This window comes from Phaseolus vulgaris, chromosome 7 (genome assembly GCF_051622355.1).
Source record: "Phaseolus vulgaris cultivar YP4 chromosome 7, ASM5162235v1, whole genome shotgun sequence".
Lineage (NCBI taxonomy): Eukaryota > Viridiplantae > Streptophyta > Magnoliopsida > Fabales > Fabaceae > Phaseolus > Phaseolus vulgaris.
In genome coordinates this window covers 19,622-44,977 of record NC_143504.1, presented here as the reverse complement: position 1 = coordinate 44,977, position 25,356 = coordinate 19,622, and positions in this window count along the sequence as shown.

The window sequence follows — 25,356 nt, the reverse complement described above, 5'->3', positions numbered from 1 at the left end:
TCGTGGGTGATTTTATCGTGGGTGATTTTATCATGGGTGAGGTTATCGTGGGTGACTTTATCGTGGGTGAGGTTTTCGTGGGTGAGATTATGGTGGGTGAGGTTATCGTGGGTGAGGTTATCGTGGGTGAGGTAATCGTGGGTGAGGTTATCGTGGGTGAGGTTATCGTGGGTGATTTTATCGAGGGTGATTTTATCATGGGTGAGGTTATCGTGGGTGAGATTATCGTGGGTGAGGTTATCGTGGGTGATTTTATCGTGGGTGAGGTTATCGTGGGTGATTTTATCTTGGTTGAGTTTATCGTGGGTGAGGTTATCGTTGGTGAGGTTATCGTGGGTGATTTTATCGTGGGTGAGGTAATCGTGGGTGACTTTAACGTGGGTGAGGTTATCGTGGGTGAGGTTATCGTGGGTGAAGTTATCCTGGGTGATTTTATCGTGGGTGACTTTATCGTGGGTGAGGTTATCGTGTGTGAGGTTATCGTGGGTGATTTTATCGTGGGTGATTTTATCAAGGGTGAGGTTATCGTGGGTGTCTTTATCGTGGGTGAGGTTATCGTGGGTGACTTTATCGTGGGTGAGGTTATCGTGGGTGAGGTAATCGTGGGTGAGGTTATCGTGGGTGATTTTATCTTGGTTGAGTTTATCGTGGGTGAGGTTATCGTTGGTGAGGTTATCGTGGGTGATTTTATCGTGGGTGAGGTAATCGTGGGTGACTTTAACGTGGGTGAGGTTATCGTGGGTGAAGTTATCCTGGGTGATTTTATCGTGGGTGACTTTATCGTGGGTGAGGTTATCGTGGGTGAGATAATCGTGGGTGAGGTTATCGTGGGTGATTTTATCAAGGGTGAGGTTATCATGGATGACTTTATCGTGCGTGATTTTATCGTGGGTGAGGTAATCGTGGGTGAGGTTATCGTGGGTGAGGTTATCGTGGGTGAGGTTATCCTGGGTGATTTTATCGTGGGTGAGGTAATCGTGGGTGAGGTTATCGTGGGTGATTTTATCGTGGGTGAGGTTATCGTGGGTGAGGTTATCGTGGGTGATTTTATCAAGGGTGAGGTTATCGTGGGTGACTTTATCGTGGGTGAGGTTATCGTGGGTGACTTTATCGTGGGTGAGGTTATCGTGGGTGAGGTAATCGTGGGTGAGGTTATCGTGGGTGATTTTATCTTGGGTGAGTTTATCGTGGGTGAGTTTATCGTTGGTGAGGTTATCGTGGGTGATTTTATCGTGGGTGAGGTAATCGTGGGTGACTTTATCGTGGGTGAGGTTATCGTGGGTGAGGTTATCGTGGGTGAAGTTATCCTGGGTGATTTTATCGTGGGTGATTTTATCTTGGTTGAGTTTATCGTGGGTGAGGTTATCGTTGGTGAGGTTATCGTGGGTGATTTTATCGTGGGTGAGGTAATCGTGGGTGACTTTATCGTGGGTGAGGTTATCGTGGGTGAGGTTATCGTGGGTGAAGTTATCCTGGGTGATTTTATCGTGGGTGACTTTATCGTGGGTGAGGTTATCGTGGGTGAGATAATCGTGGGTGAGGTTATCGTGGGTGATTTTATCAAGGGTGAGGTTATCATGGATGACTTTATCGTGGGTGAGGTAATCGTGGGTGAGGTTATCGTGGGTGAGGTTATCTTGGGTGAGGTTATCGTGGGTGAGGTTATCGTGGGTGAGGTTATCGTGGGTGAGATTATCGTGGGTGAGATTATCGTGGGTGAGGTTATCGTGGGTGAGGTTATCGTGGGTGAGGTTATCGTGGGTGACTTTATCGTGGGTGAGGTTATCGTGGGTGAGGTTATCGTGGGTGATTTTATCGTGGGTGATTTTATCATGGGTGAGGTTATCGTGGGTGACTTTATCGTGGGTGAGGTTTTCGTGGGTGAGATTATTGTGGGTGAGGTTATCGTGGGTGAGGTTATCGTGGGTGAGGTAATCGTGGGTGAGGTTATCGTGGGTGAGGTTATCGTGGGTGATTTTATCGAGGGTGATTTTATCATGGGTGAGGTTATCGTGGGTGAGATTATCGTGGGTGAGGTTATCGTGGGTGATTTTATCGTGGGTGATTTTATTAAGGGTGAGGTTATCGTGGGTGACTTTATCGTGGGTGAGATTATCGTGGGTGAGGTTATCCTGGGTGAGGTTATCGTGGGTGAGGTTATCGTGGGTGAGGTTATCGTGGGTGATTTTATCGTGGGTGATTTTATCATGGGTGAGGCTATCATGGGTGACTTTATCGTGGGTGAGGTTTTCGTGGGTGAGATTATCGTGGGTGAGGTTATCGTGGGTGAGGTTATCGTGGGTGAGGTAATCGTGGGTGAGGTTATCGTGGGTGATTTTATCGAGGGTGATTTTATCAAGGGTGAGGTTATCGTGGGTGAGATTATCGTGTGTGAGGTTATCGTGGGTGATTTTATCGTGGGTGATTTTATCAAGGGTGAGGTTATCGTGGGTGTCTTTATCGTGGGTGATTTTATCGAGGGTGATTTTATCATGGGTGATTTTATCGTGGGTGATTTTATCATGGGTGAGGTTATCGTGGGTGACTTTATCGTGGGTGAGGTTTTCGTGGGTGAGATTATCGTGGGTGAGGTTATCGTGGGTGAGGTTATCGTGGGTGAGGTAATCGTGGGTGAGGTTATCGTGGGTGATTTTATCGAGGGTGATTTTATCAAGGGTGAGGTTATCGTGGGTGAGATTATCGTGTGTGAGGTTATCGTGGGTGATTTTATCGTGGGTGATTTTATCAAGGGTGAGGTTATCGTGGGTGTCTTTATCGTGGGTGAGGTTATCGTGGGTGACTTTATCGTGGGTGAGGTTATCGTGGGTGAGGTAATCGTGGGTGAGGTTATCGTGGGTGATTTTATCTTGGTTGAGTTTATCGTGGGTGAGGGTATCGTTGGTGAGGTTATCGTGGGTGATTTTATCGTGGGTGAGGTAATCGTGGGTGACTTTAACGTGGGTGAGGTTATCGTGGGTGAGGTTATCGTGGGTGAAGTTATCCTGGGTGATTTTATCGTGGGTGACTTTATCGTGGGTGACGTTATCGTGGGTGAGATAATCGTGGGTGAGGTTATCGTGGGTGATTTTATCAAGGGTGAGGTTATCATGGATGACTTTATCGTGGGTGATTTTATCGTGGGTGAGGTAATCGTGGGTGAGGTTATCGTGGGTGAGGTTATCGTGGGTGAGGTTATCCTGGGTGATTTTATCGTGGGTGAGGTAATCGTGGGTGAGGTTATCGTGGGTGATTTTATCGTGGGTGAGGTTATCGTGGGTGAGGTTATCGTGGGTGATTTTATCAAGGATGAGGTTATCGTGGGTGACTTTATCGTGGGTGAGGTTATCGTGGGTGACTTTATCGTGGGTGAGGTTATCGTGGGTGAGGTAATCGTGGGTGAGGTTATCGTGGGTGATTTTATCTTGGGTGAGTTTATCGTGGGTGAGTTTATCGTTGGTGAGGTTATCGTGGGTGATTTTATCGTGGGTGAGGTAATCGTGGGTGACTTTATCGTGGGTGAGGTTATCGTGGGTGAGGTTATCGTGGGTGAAGTTATCCTGGGTGATTTTATCGTGGGTGATTTTATCTTGGTTGAGTTTATCGTGGGTGAGGTTATCGTTGGTGAGGTTATCGTGGGTGATTTTATCGTGGGTGAGGTAATCGTGGGTGACTTTATCGTGGGTGAGGTTATCGTGGGTGAGGTTATCGTGGGTGAAGTTATCCTGGGTGATTTTATCGTGGGTGACTTTATCGTGGGTGAGGTTATCGTGGGTGAGATAATCGTGGGTGAGGTTATCGTGGGTGATTTTATCAAGGGTGAGGTTATCATGGATGACTTTATCGTGGGTGATTTTATCGTGGGTGAGGTAATCGTGGGTGAGGTTATCGTGGGTGAGGTTATCGTGGGTGAGGTTATCGTGGGTGAGGTTATCGTGGGTGAGGTTATCGTGGGTGAGGTTATCGTGGGTGAGATTATCGTGGGTGAGATTATCGTGGGTGAGGTTATCGTGGGTGAGGTTATCGTGGGTGAGGTTATCGTGGGTGACTTTATCGTGGGTGAGGTTATCGTGGGTGAGGTTATCGTGGGTGATTTTATCGTGGGTGATTTTATCATGGGTGAGGTTATCGTGGGTGACTTTATCGTGGGTGAGGTTTTCGTGGGTGAGATTATTGTGGGTGAGGTTATCGTGGGTGAGGTTATCGTGGGTGAGGTAATCGTGGGTGAGGTTATCGTGGGTGAGGTTATCGTGGGTGATTTTATCGAGGGTGATTTTATCATGGGTGAGGTTATCGTGGGTGAGATTATCGTGGGTGAGGTTATCGTGGGTGATTTTATCGTGGGTGATTTTATTAAGGGTGAGGTTATCGTGGGTGACTTTATCGTGGGTGAGATTATCGTGGGTGAGGTTATCCTGGGTGAGGTTATCGTGGGTGAGGTAATCGTGGGTGAGGTTATCGTGGGTGATTTTATCTTGGTTGAGTTTATCGTGGGTGAGGTTATCGTTGGTGAGGTTATCGTGGGTGATTTTATCGTGGGTGAGGTAATCGTGGGTGACTTTAACGTGGGTGAGGTTATCGTGGGTGAGGTTATCGTGGGTGAGGTTATCGTGGGTGAAGTTATCCTGGGTGATTTTATCGTGGGTGACTTTATCGTGGGTGAGGTTATCGTGGGTGAGATAATCGTGGGTGAGGTTATCGTGGGTGATTTTATCAAGGGTGAGGTTATCATGGATGACTTTATCGTGGGTGATTTTATCGTGGGTGAGGTTATCGTGGGTGATTTTATCGTGGGTGATTTTATTGTGGGTGAGGTAATCGTGGGTGACTTTACCGCGGGTGAGGTTATCGTGGGTGAGGTTATCGTGCGTGAGGTTATCCTGGGTGATTTTATCGTTGGTGATTTTATCAAGGGTGAGGTTATCGTGGGTGAGGTTATCGTCGGTGAGGTTAGCGTGGGTGAGATTATCGTGGGTGAGGTTATCGTGGGTGAGGTAGTCGTGGGTGAAGTTATCGTGGGTGAGGTTATCATGGGTGATTTTATCAAGGGTGAGGTTATCGTGGGTGAGGTTATCGTGGGTGAGATTATCGTGGGTGAGGTTATCGTGGGTGACTTTATCGTGGGTGAGGTTATCGTGGGTGAGGTTATCGTGGGTGATTTTATCGTGTGTGAGGTAATCGTGGGTGAGGTTATCGTGGGTGATTTTATCTTGGGTGAGTTTATCGTAGGTGAGTTTATCGTTGGTGAGGTTATCGTGTGTGATTTTATCGTGGTTGAGGTACTCATGGGTGACTTTATCGTGGGTGAGGTTATCCTGGGTGATTTTATCGTGGGTGATTGTATCAATGGTGAGGTTATCGTGGGTGAGGTTATCCTGGTTGATTTTATCGTGGGTGATTTTATCATGGGTGAGGTTATCGTGGGTGACTTTATCGTGGGTGAGTTTTTCGTGGGTGAGATTATCGTGGGTGAGGTTATCGTGGGTGAGGTTATCGTGGGTGAGGTAATCGTGGGTGAGGTTATCGTGGGTGAGGTTATCGTGGGTGATTTTATCGTGGGTGATTTTATCAAGGGTGAGGTTATCGTGGGTGAGATTATCGTGGGTGAGGTTATCGTGGGTGATTTTATCGTGGGTGATTTTATCAAGGGTGAGGTTATCGTGGGTGACTTTATCGTGGGTGAGGTTATCGTGGGTGATTTTATCTTGGGTGAGTTTATCGTGGGTGAGTTTATCGTTGGTGAGGTTATCGTGGGTGATTTTATCGTGGGTGAGGTAATCGTGGGTGACTTTATCGTGGGTGAGGTTATCGTGGGTGAGGTTATCGTGGGTGAAGTTATCCTGGGTGATTTTATCGTGGGTGACTTTATCGTGGGTGAGGTTATCGTGGGTGAGATAATCGTGGGTGAGGTTATCGTGGGTGATTTTATCAAGGGTGAGGTTATCATGGATGACTTTATCGTGGGTGATTTTATCGTGGGTGAGGTAATCGTGGGTGAGGTTATCGTGGGTGAGGTTATCGTGGGTGATTTTATCGTGGGTGAGGTAATCGTGGGTGAGGTTATCGTGGGTGATTTTATCGTGGGTGAGTTTATCGTGGGTGAGGTTATCGTGGGTGAGGTTATCGTGGGTGAGGTTATCGTGGGTGAGGTTATCGTGGGTGAAGTTACCGTGGGTGATTTTATCGTGGGTGAGGTAATTGTGGGTGAGGTTATCATGGGTGATTTTATCGTGGGTGACTTTATCATGGGTGAGGTTATCGTGGGTGAGGTTATCGTGGGTGATTTTATCGTGGGTGATTTTGTCCAGGGTGAGGTTATCGTGGGTGACTTTATCGTGGGTGAGGTTATCGTGGGTGAGATTATCGTGGGTGAGGTTATCGTGGGTGAGGTTATCGTGGGTGATTTTATCGTGGGTGAGGTAATCGTGGGTGAGGTTATCGTGGGTGAGGTTATCGTGGGTGATTTTATCGTGGGTGATTTTGTCCAGGGTGAGGTTATCGTGGGTGACTTTATCGTGGGTGAGGTTATCGTGGGTGAGATTATCGTGGGTGAGGTTATCGTGGGTGAGGTTATCGTGGGTGATTTTATCGTGGGTGAGGTAATCGTGGGTGAGGTTATCGTGGGTGATTTTATCAAGGGTGAGGTTATCGTGGGTGACTTTATCGTGGGTGAGGTTATCGTGGGTGACTTTATCGTGGGTGAGGTTATCGTGGGTGAGGTAATCGTGGGTGAGGTTATCGTGGGTGATTTTATCTTGGGTGAGTTTATCGTGGGTGAGTTTATCGTTGGTGAGGTTATCGTGGGTGATTTTATCGTGGGTGAGGTAATCGTGGGTGACTTTATCGTGGGTGAGGTTATCGTGGGTGAAGTTATCCTGGGTGATTTTATCGTGGGTGATTTTATCTTGGTTGAGTTTATCGTGGGTGAGGTTATCGTTGGTGAGGTTATCGTGGGTGATTTTATCGTGGGTGAGGTAATCGTGGGTGACTTTATCGTGGGTGAGGTTATCGTGGGTGAGGTTATCGTGGGTGAAGTTATCCTGGGTGATTTTATCGTGGGTGACTTTATCGTGGGTGAGGTTATCGTGGGTGAGATAATCGTGGGTGAGGTTATCGTGGGTGATTTTATCAAGGGTGAGGTTATCATGGATGACTTTATCGTGGGTGATTTTATCGTGGGTGAGGTAATCGTGGGTGAGGTTATCGTGGGTGAGGTTATCGTGGGTGAGGTTATCGTGGGTGATTTTATCGTGGGTGATTTTATCAAGGGTGAGGTTATCATGGATGACTTTATCGTGGGTGATTTTATCGTGGGTGAGGTAATCGTGGGTGAGGTTATCGTGGGTGAGGTTATCGTGGGTGAGGTTATCTTGGGTGAGGTTATCGTGGGTGAGGTTATCGTGGGTGAGGTTATCGTGGGTGATTTTATCAAGGGTGAGGTTATCGTGGGTGACTTTATCGTGGGTGAGGTTATCGTGGGTGACTTTATCGTGGGTGAGGTTATCGTGGGTGAGGTAATCGTGGGTGAGGTTATCGTGGGTGATTTTATCTTGGGTGAGTTTATCGTGGGTGAGTTTATCGTTGGTGAGGTTATCGTGGGTGATTTTATCGTGGGTGAGGTAATCGTGGGTGACTTTATCGTGGGTGAGGTTATCGTGGGTGAGGTTATCGTGGGTGAAGTTATCCTGGGTGATTTTATCGTGGGTGATTTTATCTTGGTTGAGTTTATCGTGGGTGAGGTTATCGTTGGTGAGGTTATCGTGGGTGATTTTATCGTGGGTGAGGTAATCGTGGGTGACTTTATCGTGGGTGAGGTTATCGTGGGTGAGGTTATCGTGGGTGAAGTTATCCTGGGTGATTTTATCGTGGGTGACTTTATCGTGGGTGAGGTTATCGTGGGTGAGATAATCGTGGGTGAGGTTATCGTGGGTGATTTTATCAAGGGTGAGGTTATCATGGATGACTTTATCGTGGGTGATTTTATCGTGGGTGAGGTAATCGTGGGTGAGGTTATCGTGGGTGAGGTTATCGTGGGTGAGGTTATCGTGGGTGAGGTTATCGTGGGTGAGGTTATCGTGGGTGAGATTATCGTGGGTGAGATTATCGTGGGTGAGGTTATCGTGGGTGAGGTTATCGTGGGTGAGGTTATCGTGGGTGATTTTATCGTGGGTGATTTTATCATGGGTGAGGTTATCGTGGGTGACTTTATCGTGGGTGAGGTTTTCGTGGGTGAGATTATGGTGGGTGAGGTTATCGTGGGTGAGGTTATCGTGGGTGAGGTAATCGTGGGTGAGGTTATCGTGGGTGAGGTTATCGTGGGTGATTTTATCGAGGGTGATTTTATCATGGGTGAGGTTATCGTGGGTGAGATTATCGTGGGTGAGGTTATCGTGGGTGATTTTATCGTGGGTGAGGTTATCGTGGGTGATTTTATCTTGGTTGAGTTTATCGTGGGTGAGGTTATCGTTGGTGAGGTTATCGTGGGTGATTTTATCGTGGGTGAGGTAATCGTGGGTGACTTTAACGTGGGTGAGGTTATCGTGGGTGAGGTTATCGTGGGTGAAGTTATCCTGGGTGATTTTATCGTGGGTGACTTTATCGTGGGTGAGGTTATCGTGTGTGAGGTTATCGTGGGTGATTTTATCGTGGGTGATTTTATCAAGGGTGAGGTTATCGTGGGTGTCTTTATCGTGGGTGAGGTTATCGTGGGTGACTTTATCGTGGGTGAGGTTATCGTGGGTGAGGTAATCGTGGGTGAGGTTATCGTGGGTGATTTTATCTTGGTTGAGTTTATCGTGGGTGAGGTTATCGTTGGTGAGGTTATCGTGGGTGATTTTATCGTGGGTGAGGTAATCGTGGGTGACTTTAACGTGGGTGAGGTTATCGTGGGTGAGGTTATCGTGGGTGAAGTTATCCTGGGTGATTTTATCGTGGGTGACTTTATCGTGGGTGAGGTTATCGTGGGTGAGATAATCGTGGGTGAGGTTATCGTGGGTGATTTTATCAAGGGTGAGGTTATCATGGATGACTTTATCGTGGGTGATTTTATCGTGGGTGAGGTAATCGTGGGTGAGGTTATCGTGGGTGAGGTTATCGTGGGTGAGGTTATCCTGGGTGATTTTATCGTGGGTGAGGTAATCGTGGGTGAGGTTATCGTGGGTGATTTTATCGTGGGTGAGGTTATCGTGGGTGAGGTTATCGTGGGTGATTTTATCAAGGGTGAGGTTATCGTGGGTGACTTTATCGTGGGTGAGGTTATCGTGGGTGACTTTATCGTGGGTGAGGTTATCGTGGGTGAGGTAATCGTGGGTGAGGTTATCGTGGGTGATTTTATCTTGGGTGAGTTTATCGTGGGTGAGTTTATCGTTGGTGAGGTTATCGTGGGTGATTTTATCGTGGGTGAGGTAATCGTGGGTGACTTTATCGTGGGTGAGGTTATCGTGGGTGAGGTTATCGTGGGTGAAGTTATCCTGGGTGATTTTATCGTGGGTGATTTTATCTTGGTTGAGTTTATCGTGGGTGAGGTTATCGTTGGTGAGGTTATCGTGGGTGATTTTATCGTGGGTGAGGTAATCGTGGGTGACTTTATCGTGGGTGAGGTTATCGTGGGTGAGGTTATCGTGGGTGAAGTTATCCTGGGTGATTTTATCGTGGGTGACTTTATCGTGGGTGAGGTTATCGTGGGTGAGATAATCGTGGGTGAGGTTATCGTGGGTGATTTTATCAAGGGTGAGGTTATCATGGATGACTTTATCGTGGGTGAGGTAATCGTGGGTGAGGTTATCGTGGGTGAGGTTATCGTGGGTGAGGTTATCGTGGGTGAGGTTATCGTGGGTGAGGTTATCGTGGGTGAGATTATCGTGGGTGAGATTATCGTGGGTGAGGTTATCGTGGGTGAGGTTATCGTGGGTGAGGTTATCGTGGGTGACTTTATCGTGGGTGAGGTTATCGTGGGTGAGGTTATCGTGGGTGATTTTATCGTGGGTGATTTTATCATGGGTGAGGTTATCGTGGGTGACTTTATCGTGGGTGAGGTTTTCGTGGGTGAGATTATTGTGGGTGAGGTTATCGTGGGTGAGGTTATCGTGGGTGAGGTAATCGTGGGTGAGGTTATCGTGGGTGAGGTTATCGTGGGTGATTTTATCGAGGGTGATTTTATCATGGGTGAGGTTATCGTGGGTGAGATTATCGTGGGTGAGGTTATCGTGGGTGATTTTATCGTGGGTGATTTTATTAAGGGTGAGGTTATCGTGGGTGACTTTATCGTGGGTGAGATTATCGTGGGTGAGGTTATCCTGGGTGAGGTTATCGTGGGTGAGGTTATCGTGGGTGAGGTTATCGTGGGTGATTTTATCGTGGGTGATTTTATCATGGGTGAGGCTATCATGGGTGACTTTATCGTGGGTGAGGTTTTCGTGGGTGAGATTATCGTGGGTGAGGTTATCGTGGGTGAGGTTATCGTGGGTGAGGTAATCGTGGGTGAGGTTATCGTGGGTGATTTTATCGAGGGTGATTTTATCAAGGGTGAGGTTATCGTGGGTGAGATTATCGTGTGTGAGGTTATCGTGGGTGATTTTATCGTGGGTGATTTTATCAAGGGTGAGGTTATCGTGGGTGTCTTTATCGTGGGTGATTTTATCGAGGGTGATTTTATCATGGGTGATTTTATCGTGGGTGATTTTATCATGGGTGAGGTTATCGTGGGTGACTTTATCGTGGGTGAGGTTTTCGTGGGTGAGATTATCGTGGGTGAGGTTATCGTGGGTGAGGTTATCGTGGGTGAGGTAATCGTGGGTGAGGTTATCGTGGGTGATTTTATCGAGGGTGATTTTATCAAGGGTGAGGTTATCGTGGGTGAGATTATCGTGTGTGAGGTTATCGTGGGTGATTTTATCGTGGGTGATTTTATCAAGGGTGAGGTTATCGTGGGTGTCTTTATCGTGGGTGAGGTTATCGTGGGTGACTTTATCGTGGGTGAGGTTATCGTGGGTGAGGTAATCGTGGGTGAGGTTATCGTGGGTGATTTTATCTTGGTTGAGTTTATCGTGGGTGAGGTTATCGTTGGTGAGGTTATCGTGGGTGATTTTATCGTGGGTGAGGTAATCGTGGGTGACTTTAACGTGGGTGAGGTTATCGTGGGTGAGGTTATCGTGGGTGAAGTTATCCTGGGTGATTTTATCGTGGGTGACTTTATCGTGGGTGAGGTTATCGTGGGTGAGATAATCGTGGGTGAGGTTATCGTGGGTGATTTTATCAAGGGTGAGGTTATCATGGATGACTTTATCGTGGGTGATTTTATCGTGGGTGAGGTAATCGTGGGTGAGGTTATCGTGGGTGAGGTTATCGTGGGTGAGGTTATCCTGGGTGATTTTATCGTGGGTGAGGTAATCGTGGGTGAGGTTATCGTGGGTGATTTTATCGTGGGTGAGGTTATCGTGGGTGAGGTTATCGTGGGTGATTTTATCAAGGATGAGGTTATCGTGGGTGACTTTATCGTGGGTGAGGTTATCGTGGGTGACTTTATCGTGGGTGAGGTTATCGTGGGTGAGGTAATCGTGGGTGAGGTTATCGTGGGTGATTTTATCTTGGGTGAGTTTATCGTGGGTGAGTTTATCGTTGGTGAGGTTATCGTGGGTGATTTTATCGTGGGTGAGGTAATCGTGGGTGACTTTATCGTGGGTGAGGTTATCGTGGGTGAGGTTATCGTGGGTGAAGTTATCCTGGGTGATTTTATCGTGGGTGATTTTATCTTGGTTGAGTTTATCGTGGGTGAGGTTATCGTTGGTGAGGTTATCGTGGGTGATTTTATCGTGGGTGAGGTAATCGTGGGTGACTTTATCGTGGGTGAGGTTATCGTGGGTGAGGTTATCGTGGGTGAAGTTATCCTGGGTGATTTTATCGTGGGTGACTTTATCGTGGGTGAGGTTATCGTGGGTGAGATAATCGTGGGTGAGGTTATCGTGGGTGATTTTATCAAGGGTGAGGTTATCATGGATGACTTTATCGTGGGTGATTTTATCGTGGGTGAGGTAATCGTGGGTGAGGTTATCGTGGGTGAGGTTATCGTGGGTGAGGTTATCGTGGGTGAGGTTATCGTGGGTGAGGTTATCGTGGGTGAGGTTATCGTGGGTGAGATTATCGTGGGTGAGATTATCGTGGGTGAGGTTATCGTGGGTGAGGTTATCGTGGGTGAGGTTATCGTGGGTGACTTTATCGTGGGTGAGGTTATCGTGGGTGAGGTTATCGTGGGTGATTTTATCGTGGGTGATTTTATCATGGGTGAGGTTATCGTGGGTGACTTTATCGTGGGTGAGGTTTTCGTGGGTGAGATTATTGTGGGTGAGGTTATCGTGGGTGAGGTTATCGTGGGTGAGGTAATCGTGGGTGAGGTTATCGTGGGTGAGGTTATCGTGGGTGATTTTATCGAGGGTGATTTTATCATGGGTGAGGTTATCGTGGGTGAGATTATCGTGGGTGAGGTTATCGTGGGTGATTTTATCGTGGGTGATTTTATTAAGGGTGAGGTTATCGTGGGTGACTTTATCGTGGGTGAGATTATCGTGGGTGAGGTTATCCTGGGTGAGGTTATCGTGGGTGAGGTAATCGTGGGTGAGGTTATCGTGGGTGATTTTATCTTGGTTGAGTTTATCGTGGGTGAGGTTATCGTTGGTGAGGTTATCGTGGGTGATTTTATCGTGGGTGAGGTAATCGTGGGTGACTTTAACGTGGGTGAGGTTATCGTGGGTGAGGTTATCGTGGGTGAGGTTATCGTGGGTGAAGTTATCCTGGGTGATTTTATCGTGGGTGACTTTATCGTGGGTGAGGTTATCGTGGGTGAGATAATCGTGGGTGAGGTTATCGTGGGTGATTTTATCAAGGGTGAGGTTATCATGGATGACTTTATCGTGGGTGATTTTATCGTGGGTGAGGTTATCGTGGGTGATTTTATCGTGGGTGATTTTATTGTGGGTGAGGTAATCGTGGGTGACTTTACCGCGGGTGAGGTTATCGTGGGTGAGGTTATCGTGCGTGAGGTTATCCTGGGTGATTTTATCGTTGGTGATTTTATCAAGGGTGAGGTTATCGTGGGTGAGGTTATCGTCGGTGAGGTTAGCGTGGGTGAGATTATCGTGGGTGAGGTTATCGTGGGTGAGGTAGTCGTGGGTGAAGTTATCGTGGGTGAGGTTATCATGGGCGATTTTATCAAGGGTGAGGTTATCGTGGGTGAGGTTATCGTGGGTGAGATTATCGTGGGTGAGGTTATCGTGGGTGACTTTATCGTGGGTGAGGTTATCGTGGGTGAGGTTATCGTGGGTGATTTTATCGTGTGTGAGGTAATCGTGGGTGAGGTTATCGTGGGTGATTTTATCTTGGGTGAGTTTATCGTAGGTGAGTTTATCGTTGGTGAGGTTATCGTGTGTGATTTTATCGTGGTTGAGGTACTCATGGGTGACTTTATCGTGGGTGAGGTTATCCTGGGTGATTTTATCGTGGGTGATTGTATCAATGGTGAGGTTATCGTGGGTGAGGTTATCCTGGTTGATTTTATCGTGGGTGATTTTATCATGGGTGAGGTTATCGTGGGTGACTTTATCGTGGGTGAGTTTTTCGTGGGTGAGATTATCGTGGGTGAGGTTATCGTGGGTGAGGTTATCGTGGGTGAGGTAATCGTGGGTGAGGTTATCGTGGGTGAGGTTATCGTGGGTGATTTTATCGTGGGTGATTTTATCAAGGGTGAGGTTATCGTGGGTGAGATTATCGTGGGTGAGGTTATCGTGGGTGATTTTATCGTGGGTGATTTTATCAAGGGTGAGGTTATCGTGGGTGACTTTATCGTGGGTGAGGTTATCGTGGGTGATTTTATCTTGGGTGAGTTTATCGTGGGTGAGTTTATCGTTGGTGAGGTTATCGTGGGTGATTTTATCGTGGGTGAGGTAATCGTGGGTGACTTTATCGTGGGTGAGGTTATCGTGGGTGAGGTTATCGTGGGTGAAGTTATCCTGGGTGATTTTATCGTGGGTGACTTTATCGTGGGTGAGGTTATCGTGGGTGAGATAATCGTGGGTGAGGTTATCGTGGGTGATTTTATCAAGGGTGAGGTTATCATGGATGACTTTATCGTGGGTGATTTTATCGTGGGTGAGGTAATCGTGGGTGAGGTTATCGTGGGTGAGGTTATCGTGGGTGATTTTATCGTGGGTGAGGTAATCGTGGGTGAGGTTATCGTGGGTGATTTTATCGTGGGTGAGTTTATCGTGGGTGAGGTTATCGTGGGTGAGGTTATCGTGGGTGAGGTTATCGTGGGTGAGGTTATCGTGGGTGAAGTTACCGTGGGTGATTTTATCGTGGGTGAGGTAATTGTGGGTGAGGTTATCATGGGTGATTTTATCGTGGGTGACTTTATCATGGGTGAGGTTATCGTGGGTGAGGTTATCGTGGGTGATTTTATCGTGGGTGATTTTGTCCAGGGTGAGGTTATCGTGGGTGACTTTATCGTGGGTGAGGTTATCGTGGGTGAGATTATCGTGGGTGAGGTTATCGTGGGTGAGGTTATCGTGGGTGATTTTATCGTGGGTGAGGTAATCGTGGGTGAGGTTATCGTGGGTGAGGTTATCGTGGGTGATTTTATCGTGGGTGATTTTGTCCAGGGTGAGGTTATCGTGGGTGACTTTATCGTGGGTGAGGTTATCGTGGGTGAGATTATCGTGGGTGAGGTTATCGTGGGTGAGGTTATCGTGGGTGATTTTATCGTGGGTGAGGTAATCGTGGGTGAGGTTATCGTGGGTGATTTTATCAAGGGTGAGGTTATCGTGGGTGACTTTATCGTGGGTGAGGTTATCGTGGGTGACTTTATCGTGGGTGAGGTTATCGTGGGTGAGGTAATCGTGGGTGAGGTTATCGTGGGTGATTTTATCTTGGGTGAGTTTATCGTGGGTGAGTTTATCGTTGGTGAGGTTATCGTGGGTGATTTTATCGTGGGTGAGGTAATCGTGGGTGACTTTATCGTGGGTGAGGTTATCGTGGGTGAAGTTATCCTGGGTGATTTTATCGTGGGTGATTTTATCTTGGTTGAGTTTATCGTGGGTGAGGTTATCGTTGGTGAGGTTATCGTGGGTGATTTTATCGTGGGTGAGGTAATCGTGGGTGACTTTATCGTGGGTGAGGTTATCGTGGGTGAGGTTATCGTGGGTGAAGTTATCCTGGGTGATTTTATCGTGGGTGACTTTATCGTGGGTGAGGTTATCGTGGGTGAGATAATCGTGGGTGAGGTTATCGTGGGTGATTTTATCAAGGGTGAGGTTATCATGGATGACTTTATCGTGGGTGATTTTATCGTGGGTGAGGTAATCGTGGGTGAGGTTATCGTGGGTGAGGTTATCGTGGGTGAGGTTATCGTGGGTGAGGTTATCGTGGGTGAGGTTATCGTGGGTGAGATTATCGTGGGTGAGATTATCGTGGGTGAGGTTATCGTGGGTGAGGTTATCGTGGGTGAGGTTATCGTGGGTGACTTTATCGTGGGTGAGGTTATCGTGGGTGAGGTTATCGTGGGTGATTTTATCGTGGGTGATTTTATCATGGGTGAGGTTATCGTGGGTGACTTTATCGTGGGTGAGGTTTTCGTGGGTGAGATTATTGTGGGTGAGGTTATCGTGGGTGAGGTTATCGTGGGTGAGGTAATCGTGGGTGAGGTTATCGTGGGTGAGGTTATCGTGGGTGATTTTATCGAGGGTGATTTTATCATGGGTGAGGTTATCGTGGGTGAGATTATCGTGGGTGAGGTTATCGTGGGTGATTTTATCGTGGGTGATTTTATTAAGGGTGAGGTTATCGTGGGTGACTTTATCGTGGGTGAGATTATCGTGGGTGAGGTTATCCTGGGTGAGGTTATCGTGGGTGAGGTTATCGTGGGTGAGGTTATCGTGGGTGATTTTATCGTGGGTGATTTTATCATGGGTGAGGTTATCATGGGTGACTTTATCGTGGGTGAGGTTTTCGTGGGTGAGATTATCGTGGGTGAGGTTATCGTGGGTGAGGTTATCGTGGGTGAGGTAATCGTGGGTGAGGTTATCGTGGGTGATTTTATCGAGGGTGATTTTATCAAGGGTGAGGTTATCGTGGGTGAGATTATCGTGTGTGAGGTTATCGTGGGTGATTTTATCGTGGGTGATTTTATCAAGGGTGAGGTTATCGTGGGTGTCTTTATCGTGGGTGATTTTATCGAGGGTGATTTTATCATGGGTGATTTTATCGTGGGTGATTTTATCATGGGTGAGGTTATCGTGGGTGACTTTATCGTGGGTGAGGTTTTCGTGGGTGAGATTATCGTGGGTGAGGTTATCGTGGGTGAGGTTATCGTGGGTGAGGTAATCGTGGGTGAGGTTATCGTGGGTGAGGTTATCATGGGTGATTTTATCGAGGGTGATTTTATCAAGGGTGAGGTTATCGTGGGTGAGATTATCGTGTGTGAGGTTATCGTGGGTGATTTTATCGTGGGTGATTTTATCAAGGGTGAGGTTATCGTGGGTGTCTTTATCGTGGGTGAGGTTATCGTGGGTGACTTTATCGTGGGTGAGGTTATCGTGGGTGAGGTAATCGTGGGTGAGGTTATCGTGGGTGATTTTATCTTGGTTGAGTTTATCGTGGGTGAGGTTATCGTTGGTGAGGTTATCGTGGGTGATTTTATCGTGGGTGAGGTAATCGTGGGTGACTTTAACGTGGGTGAGGTTATCGTGGGTGAGGTTATCGTGGGTGAAGTTATCCTGGGTGATTTTATCGTGGGTGACTTTATCGTGGGTGAGGTTATCGTGGGTGAGATAATCGTGGGTGAGGTTATCGTGGGTGATTTTATCAAGGGTGAGGTTATCATGGATGACTTTATCGTGGGTGATTTTATCGTGGGTGAGGTAATCGTGGGTGAGGTTATCGTGGGTGAGGTTATCGTGGGTGAGGTTATCCTGGGTGATTTTATCGTGGGTGAGGTAATCGTGGGTGAGGTTATCGTGGGTGATTTTATCGTGGGTGAGGTTATCGTGGGTGAGGTTATCGTGGGTGATTTTATCAAGGGTGAGGTTATCGTGGGTGACTTTATCGTGGGTGAGGTTATCGTGGGTGACTTTATCGTGGGTGAGGTTATCGTGGGTGAGGTAATCGTGGGTGAGGTTATCGTGGGTGATTTTATCTTGGGTGAGTTTATCGTGGGTGAGTTTATCGTTGGTGAGGTTATCGTGGGTGATTTTATCGTGGGTGAGGTAATCGTGGGTGACTTTATCGTGGGTGAGGTTATCGTGGGTGAGGTTATCGTGGGTGAAGTTATCCTGGGTGATTTTATCGTGGGTGATTTTATCTTGGTTGAGTTTATCGTGGGTGAGGTTATCGTTGGTGAGGTTATCGTGGGTGATTTTATCGTGGGTGAGGTAATCGTGGGTGACTTTATCGTGGGTGAGGTTATCGTGGGTGAGGTTATCGTGGGTGAAGTTATCCTGGGTGATTTTATCGTGGGTGACTTTATCGTGGGTGAGGTTATCGTGGGTGATTTTATCAAGGGTGAGGTTATCATGGATGACTTTATCGTGGGTGATTTTATCGTGGGTGAGGTAATCGTGGGTGAGGTTATCGTGGGTGAGGTTATCGTGGGTGAGGTTATCGTGGGTGAGGTTATCGTGGGTGAGGTTATCGTGGGTGAGATTATCGTGGGTGAGATTATCGTGGGTGAGGTTATCGTGGGTGAGGTTATCGTGGGTGAGGTTATCGTGGGTGACTTTATCGTGGGTGAGGTTATCGTGGGTGAGGTTATCGTGGGTGATTTTATCGTGGGTGATTTTATCATGGGTGAGGTTATCGTGGGTGACTTTATCGTGGGTGACTTTATCGTGGGTGAGGTTTTCGTGGGTGAGATTATTGTGGGTGAGGTTATCGTGGGTGAGGTTATCGTGGGTGAGGTAATCGTGGGTGAGGTTATCGTGGGTGAGGTTATCGTGGGTGATTTTATCGAGGGTGATTTTATCATGGGTGAGGTTATCGTGGGTGAGATTATCGTGGGTGAGGTTATCGTGGGTGATTTTATCGTGGGTGATTTTATTAAGGGTGAGGTTATCGTGGGTGACTTTATCGTGGGTGAGATTATCGTGGGTGAGGTTATCCTGGGTGAGGTTATCGTGGGTGAGGTTATCGTGGGTGAGGTTATCGTGGGTGATTTTATCGTGGGTGATTTTATCATGGGTGAGGTTATCATGGGTGACTTTATCGTGGGTGAGGTTTTCGTGGGTGAGATTATCGTGAGTGAGGTTATCGTGGGTGAGGTTATCGTGGGTGAGGTAATCGTGGGTGAGGTTATCGTGGGTGATTTTATCGAGGGTGATTTTATCAAGGGTGAGGTTATCGTGGGTGAGATTATCGTGTGTGAGGTTATCGTGGGTGATTTTATCGTGGGTGATTTTATCAAGGGTGAGGTTATCGTGGGTGTCTTTATCGTGGGTGATTTTATCGAGGGTGATTTTATCATGGGTGATTTTATCGTGGGTGATTTTATCATGGGTGAGGTTATCGTGGGTGACTTTATCGTGGGTGAGGTTTTCGTGGGTGAGATTATCGTGGGTGAGGTTATCGTGGGTGAGGTTATCGTGGGTGAGGTAATCGTGGGTGAGGTTATCGTGGGTGAGGTTATCGTGGGTGATTTTATCGAGGGTGATTTTATCAAGGGTGAGGTTATCGTGGGTGAGATTATCGTGTGTGAGGTTATCGTGGGTGATTTTATCGTGGGTGATTTTATCAAGGGTGAGGTTATCGTGGGTGTCTTTATCGTGGGTGAGGTTATCGTGGGTGACTTTATCGTGGGTGAGGTTATCGTGGGTGAGGTAATCGTGGGTGAGGTTATCGTGGGTGATTTTATCTTGGTTGAGTTTATCGTGGGTGAGGTTATCGTTGGTGAGGTTATCGTGGGTGATTTTATCGTGGGTGAGGTAATCGTGGGTGACTTTAACGTGGGTGAGGTTATCGTGGGTGATTTTATCGTGGGTGATTTTATTAAGGGTGAGGTTATCGTGGGTGACTTTATCGTGGGTGAGATTATCGTGGGTGAGATAATCGTGGGTGAGGTTATCGTGGGTGATTTTATCAAGGGTGAGGTTATCATGGATGACTTTATCGTGGGTGATTTTATCGTGGGTGAGGTAATCGTGGGTGAGGTTATCGTGGGTGAGGTTATCGTGGGTGAGGTTATCCTGGGTGATTTTATCGTGGGTGAGGTAATCGTGGGTGAGGTTATCGTGGGTGATTTTATCGTGGGTGAGGTTATCGTGGGTGAGGTTATCGTGGGTGATTTTATCAAGGGTGAGGTTATCGTGGGTGACTTTATCGTGGGTGAGGTTATCGTGGGTGACTTTATCGTGGGTGAGGTTATCGTGGGTGAGGTAATCGTGGGTGAGGTTATCGTGGGTGATTTTATCTTGGGTGAGTTTATCGTGGGTGAGTTTATCGTTGGTGAGGTTATCGTGGGTGATTTTATCGTGGGTGAGGTAATCGTGGGTGACTTTATCGTGGGTGACTTTATCGTGGGTGAGGTTATCGTGGGTGAGGTTATCGTGGGTGAAGTTATCCTGGGTGATTTTATCGTGGGTGATTTTATCTTGGTTGAGTTTATCGTGGGTGAGGTTATCGTTGGTGAGGTTATCGTGGGTGATTTTATCGTGGGTGAGGTAATCGTGGGTGACTTTATCGTGGGTGAGGTTATCGTGGGTGAGGTTATCGTGGGTGAAGTTATCCTGGGTGATTTTATCGTGGGTGACTTTATCGTGGGTGAGGTTATCGTGGGTGAGATAATCGTGGGTGAGGTTATCGTGGGTGATTTTATCAAGGGTGAGGTTATCATGGATGACTTTATCGTGGGTGATTTTATCGTGGGTGAGGTAATCGTGGGTGAGGTTATCGTGGGTGAGGTTATCGTGGGTGAGGTTATCGTGGGTGAGGTTATCGTGGGTGAGGTTATCGTGGGTGAGATTATCGTGGGTGAGATTATCGTGGGTGAGGTTATCGTGGGTGAGGTTATCGTGGGTGAGGTTATCGTGGGTGACTTTATCGTGGGTGAGGTTATCGTGGGTGACTTTATCGTGGGTGAGGTTATCGTGGGTGAGGTAATCGTGGGTGAGTTTATCGTTGGTGAGGTTATCGTGGGTGATTTTATCGTGGGTGAGGTAATCGTGGGTGACTTTATCGTGGGTGACTTTATCGTGGGTGAGGTTATCGTGGGTGAGGTTATCGTGGGTGAAGTTATCCTGGGTGATTTTATCGTGGGTGATTTTATCTTGGTTGAGTTTATCGTGGGTGAGGTTATCGTTGGTGAGGTTATCGTGGGTGATTTTATCGTGGGTGAGGTAATCGTGGGTGACTTTATCGTGGGTGAGGTTATCGTGGGTGAGGTTATCGTGGGTGAAGTTATCCTGGGTGATTTTATCGTGGGTGACTTTATCGTGGGTGAGGTTATCGTGGGTGAGATAATCGTGGGTGAGGTTATCGTGGGTGATTTTATCAAGGGTGAGGTTATCATGGATGACTTTATCGTGGGTGATTTTATCGTGGGTGAGGTAATCGTGGGTGAGGTTATCGTGGGTGAGGTTATCGTGGGTGAGGTTATCGTGGGTGAGGTTATCGTGGGTGAGGTTATCGTGGGTGAGATTATCGTGGGTGAGATTATCGTGGGTGAGGTTATCGTGGGTGAGGTTATCGTGGGTGAGGTTATCGTGGGTGACTTTATCGTGGGTGAGGTTATCGTGGGTGATTTTATCGTGGGTGAGGTTATCGTGGGTGACTTTATCGTGGGTGAGGTTTTCGTGGGTGAGGTTTTCGTGGGTGAGATTATTGTGGGTGAGGTTATCGTGGGTGAGGTTATCGTGGGTGAGGTAATCGTGGGTGAGGTTATCGTGGGTGAGGTTATCGTGGGTGATTTTATCGAGGGTGATTTTATCATGGGTGAGGTTATCGTGGGTGAGATTATCGTGGGTGAGGTTATCGTGGGTGATTTTATCGTGGGTGATTTTATTAAGGGTGAGGTTATCGTGGGTGACTTTATCGTGGGTGAGATTATCGTGGGTGAGGTTATCCTGGGTGAGGTTATCGTGGGTGAGGTTATCGTGGGTGAGGTTATCGTGGGTGATTTTATCGTGGGTGATTTTATCATGGGTGAGGTTATCATGGGTGACTTTATCGTGGGTGAGGTTTTCGTGGGTGAGATTATCGTGGGTGAGGTTATCGTGGGTGAGGTTATCGTGGGTGAGGTTATCGTGGGTGATTTTATCGAGGGTGATTTTATCAAGGGTGAGGTTATCGTGGGTGAGATTATCGTGTGTGAGGTTATCGTGGGTGATTTTATCGTGGGTGATTTTATCAAGGGTGAGGTTATCGTGGGTGTCTTTATCGTGGGTGATTTTATCGAGGGTGATTTTATCATGGGTGATTTTATCGTGGGTGATTTTATCATGGGTGAGGTTATCGTGGGTGACTTTATCGTGGGTGAGGTTTTCGTGGGTGAGATTATCGTGGGTGAGGTTATCGTGGGTGAGGTTATCGTGGGTGAGGTAATCGTGGGTGAGGTTATCGTGGGTGAGGTTATCGTGGGTGATTTTATCGAGGGTGATTTTATCAAGGGTGAGGTTATCGTGGGTGAGATTATCGTGTGTGAGGTTATCGTGGGTGATTTTATCGTGGGTGATTTTATCAAGGGTGAGGTTATCGTGGGTGTCTTTATCGTGGGTGAGGTTATCGTGGGTGACTTTATCGTGGGTGAGGTTATCGTGGGTGAGGTAATCGTGGGTGAGGTTATCGTGGGTGATTTTATCTTGGTTGAGTTTATCGTGGGTGAGGTTATCGTTGGTGAGGTTATCGTGGGTGATTTTATCGTGGGTGAGGTAATCGTGGGTGACTTTAACGTGGGTGAGGTTATCGTGGGTGAGGTTATCGTGGGTGAAGTTATCCTGGGTGATTTTATCGTGGGTGACTTTATCGTGGGTGAGGTTATCGTGGGTGAGATAATCGTGGGTGAGGTTATCGTGGGTGATTTTATCAAGGGTGAGGTTATCATGGATGACTTTATCGTGGGTGAGGTAATCGTGGGTGAGGTTATCGTGGGTGAGGTTATCCTGGGTGAAGTTACCGTGGGTGATTTTATCGTGGGTGAGGTAATTGTGGGTGAGGTTATCGTGGGTGAGGTTATCGTGGGTGATTTTATCGAGGGTGATTTTATCATGGGTGAGGTTATCGTGGGTGAGATTATCGTGGGTGAGGTTATCGTGGGTGATTTTATCGTGGGTGATTTTATTAAGGGTGAGGTTATCGTGGGTGACTTTATCGTGGGTGAGATTATCGTGGGTGAGGTTATCCTGGGTGAGGTTATCGTGGGTGAGGTTATCGTGGGTGAGGTTATCGTGGGTGATTTTATCGTGGGTGATTTTATCATGGGTGAGGTTATCATGGGTGACTTTATCGTGGGTGAGGTTTTCGTGGGTGAGATTATCGTGGGTGAGGTTATCGTGGGTGAGGTTATCGTGGGTGAGGTTATCGTTGGTGATTTTATCGAGGGTGATTTTATCAAGGGTGAGGTTATCGTGGGTGAGATTATCGTGTGTGAGGTTATCGTGGGTGATTTTATCGTGGGTGATTTTATCAAGGGTGAGGTTATCGTGGGTGTCTTTATCGTGGGTGATTTTATCGAGGGTGATTTTATCATGGGTGATTTTATCGTGGGTGATTTTATCATGGGTGAGGTTATCGTGGGTGACTTTATCGTGGGTGAGGTTTTCGTGGGTGAGATTATCGTGGGTGAGGTTATCGTGGGTGAGGTTATCGTGGGTGAGGTAATCGTGGGTGAGGTTATCGTGGGTGAGGTTATCGTGGGTGATTTTATCGAGGGTGATTTTATCAAGGGTGAGGTTATCGTGGGTGAGATTATCGTGTGTGAGGTTATCGTGGGTGATTTTATCGTGGGTGATTTTATCAAGGGTGAGGTTATCGTGGGTGTCTTTATCGTGGGTGAGGTTATCGTGGGTGACTTTATCGTGGGTGAGGTTATCGTGGGTGAGGTAATCGTGGGTGAGGTTATCGTGGGTGATTTTATCTTGGTTGAGTTTATCGTGGGTGAGGTTATCGTTGGTGAGGTTATCGTGGGTGATTTTATCGTGGGTGAGGTAATCGTGGGTGACTTTAACGTGGGTGAGGTTATCGTGGGTGAGGTTATCGTGGGTGAAGTTATCCTGGGTGATTTTATCGTGGGTGACTTTATCGTGGGTGAGGTTATCGTGGGTGAGATAATCGTGGGTGAGGTTATCGTGGGTGATTTTATCAAGGGTGAGGTTATCATGGATGACTTTATCGTGGGTGATTTTATCGTGGGTGAGGTAATCGTGGGTGAGGTTATCGTGGGTGAGGTTATCGTGGGTGAGGTTATCCTGGGTGAAGTTACCGTGGGTGATTTTATCGTGGGTGAGGTAATTGTGGGTGAGGTTATCGTGGGTGAGGTTATCGTGGGTGATTTTATCGAGGGTGATTTTATCATGGGTGAGGTTATCGTGGGTGAGATTATCGTGGGTGAGGTTATCGTGGGTGATTTTATCGTGGGTGATTTTATTAAGGGTGAGGTTATCGTGGGTGACTTTATCGTGGGTGAGATTATCGTGGGTGAGGTTATCCTGGGTGAGGTTATCGTGGGTGAGGTTATCGTGGGTGAGGTTATCGTGGGTGATTTTATCGTGGGTGATTTTATCATGGGTGAGGTTATCATGGGTGACTTTATCGTGGGTGAGGTTTTCGTGGGTGAGATTATCGTGGGTGAGGTTATCGTGGGTGAGGTTATCGTGGGTGAGGTTATCGTTGGTGATTTTATCGAGGGTGATTTTATCAAGGGTGAGGTTATCGTGGGTGAGATTATCGTGTGTGAGGTTATCGTGGGTGATTTTATCGTGGGTGATTTTATCAAGGGTGAGGTTATCGTGGGTGTCTTTATCGTGGGTGATTTTATCGAGGGTGATTTTATCATGGGTGATTTTATCGTGGGTGATTTTATCATGGGTGAGGTTATCGTGGGTGACTTTATCGTGGGTGAGGTTTTCGTGGGTGAGATTATCGTGGGTGAGGTTATCGTGGGTGAGGTTATCGTGGGTGAGGTAATCGTGGGTGAGGTTATCGTGGGTGAGGTTATCGTGGGTGATTTTATCGAGGGTGATTTTATCAAGGGTGAGGTTATCGTGGGTGAGATTATCGTGTGTGAGGTTATCGTGGGTGATTTTATCGTGGGTGATTTTATCAAGGGTGAGGTTATCGTGGGTGTCTTTATCGTGGGTGAGGTTATCGTGGGTGACTTTATCGTGGGTGAGGTTATCGTGGGTGAGGTTATCGTTGGTGATTTTATCTTGGTTGAGTTTATCGTGGGTGAGGTTATCGTTGGTGAGGTTATCGTGGGTGATTTTATCGTGGGTGAGGTAATCGTGGGTGACTTTAACGTGGGTGAGGTTATCGTGGGTGATTTTATCGTGGGTGATTTTATTAAGGGTGAGGTTATCGTGGGTGACTTTATCGTGGGTGAGATTATCGTGGGTGAGATAATCGTGGGTGAGGTTATCGTGGGTGATTTTATCAAGGGTGAGGTTATCATGGATGACTTTATCGTGGGTGATTTTATCGTGGGTGAGGTAATCGTGGGTGAGGTTATCGTGGGTGAGGTTATCGTGGGTGAGGTTATCCTGGGTGATTTTATCGTGGGTGAGGTAATCGTGGGTGAGGTTATCGTGGGTGATTTTATCGTGGGTGAGGTTATCGTGGGTGAGGTTATCGTGGGTGATTTTATCAAGGGTGAGGTTATCGTGGGTGACTTTATCGTGGGTGAGGTTATCGTGGGTGACTTTATCGTGGGTGAGGTTATCGTGGGTGAGGTAATCGTGGGTGAGGTTATCGTGGGTGATTTTATCTTGGGTGAGTTTATCGTGGGTGAGTTTATCGTTGGTGAGGTTATCGTGGGTGATTTTATCGTGGGTGAGGTAATCGTGGGTGACTTTATCGTGGGTGAGGTTATCGTGGGTGAGGTTATCGTGGGTGAAGTTATCCTGGGTGATTTTATCGTGGGTGATTTTATCTTGGTTGAGTTTATCGTGGGTGAGGTTATCGTTGGTGAGGTTATCGTGGGTGATTTTATCGTGGGTGAGGTAATCGTGGGTGACTTTATCGTGGGTGAGGTTATCGTGGGTGAGGTTATCGTGGGTGAAGTTATCCTGGGTGATTTTATCGTGGGTGACTTTATCGTGGGTGAGGTTATCGTGGGTGAGATAATCGTGGGTGAGGTTATCGTGGGTGATTTTATCAAGGGTGAGGTTATCATGG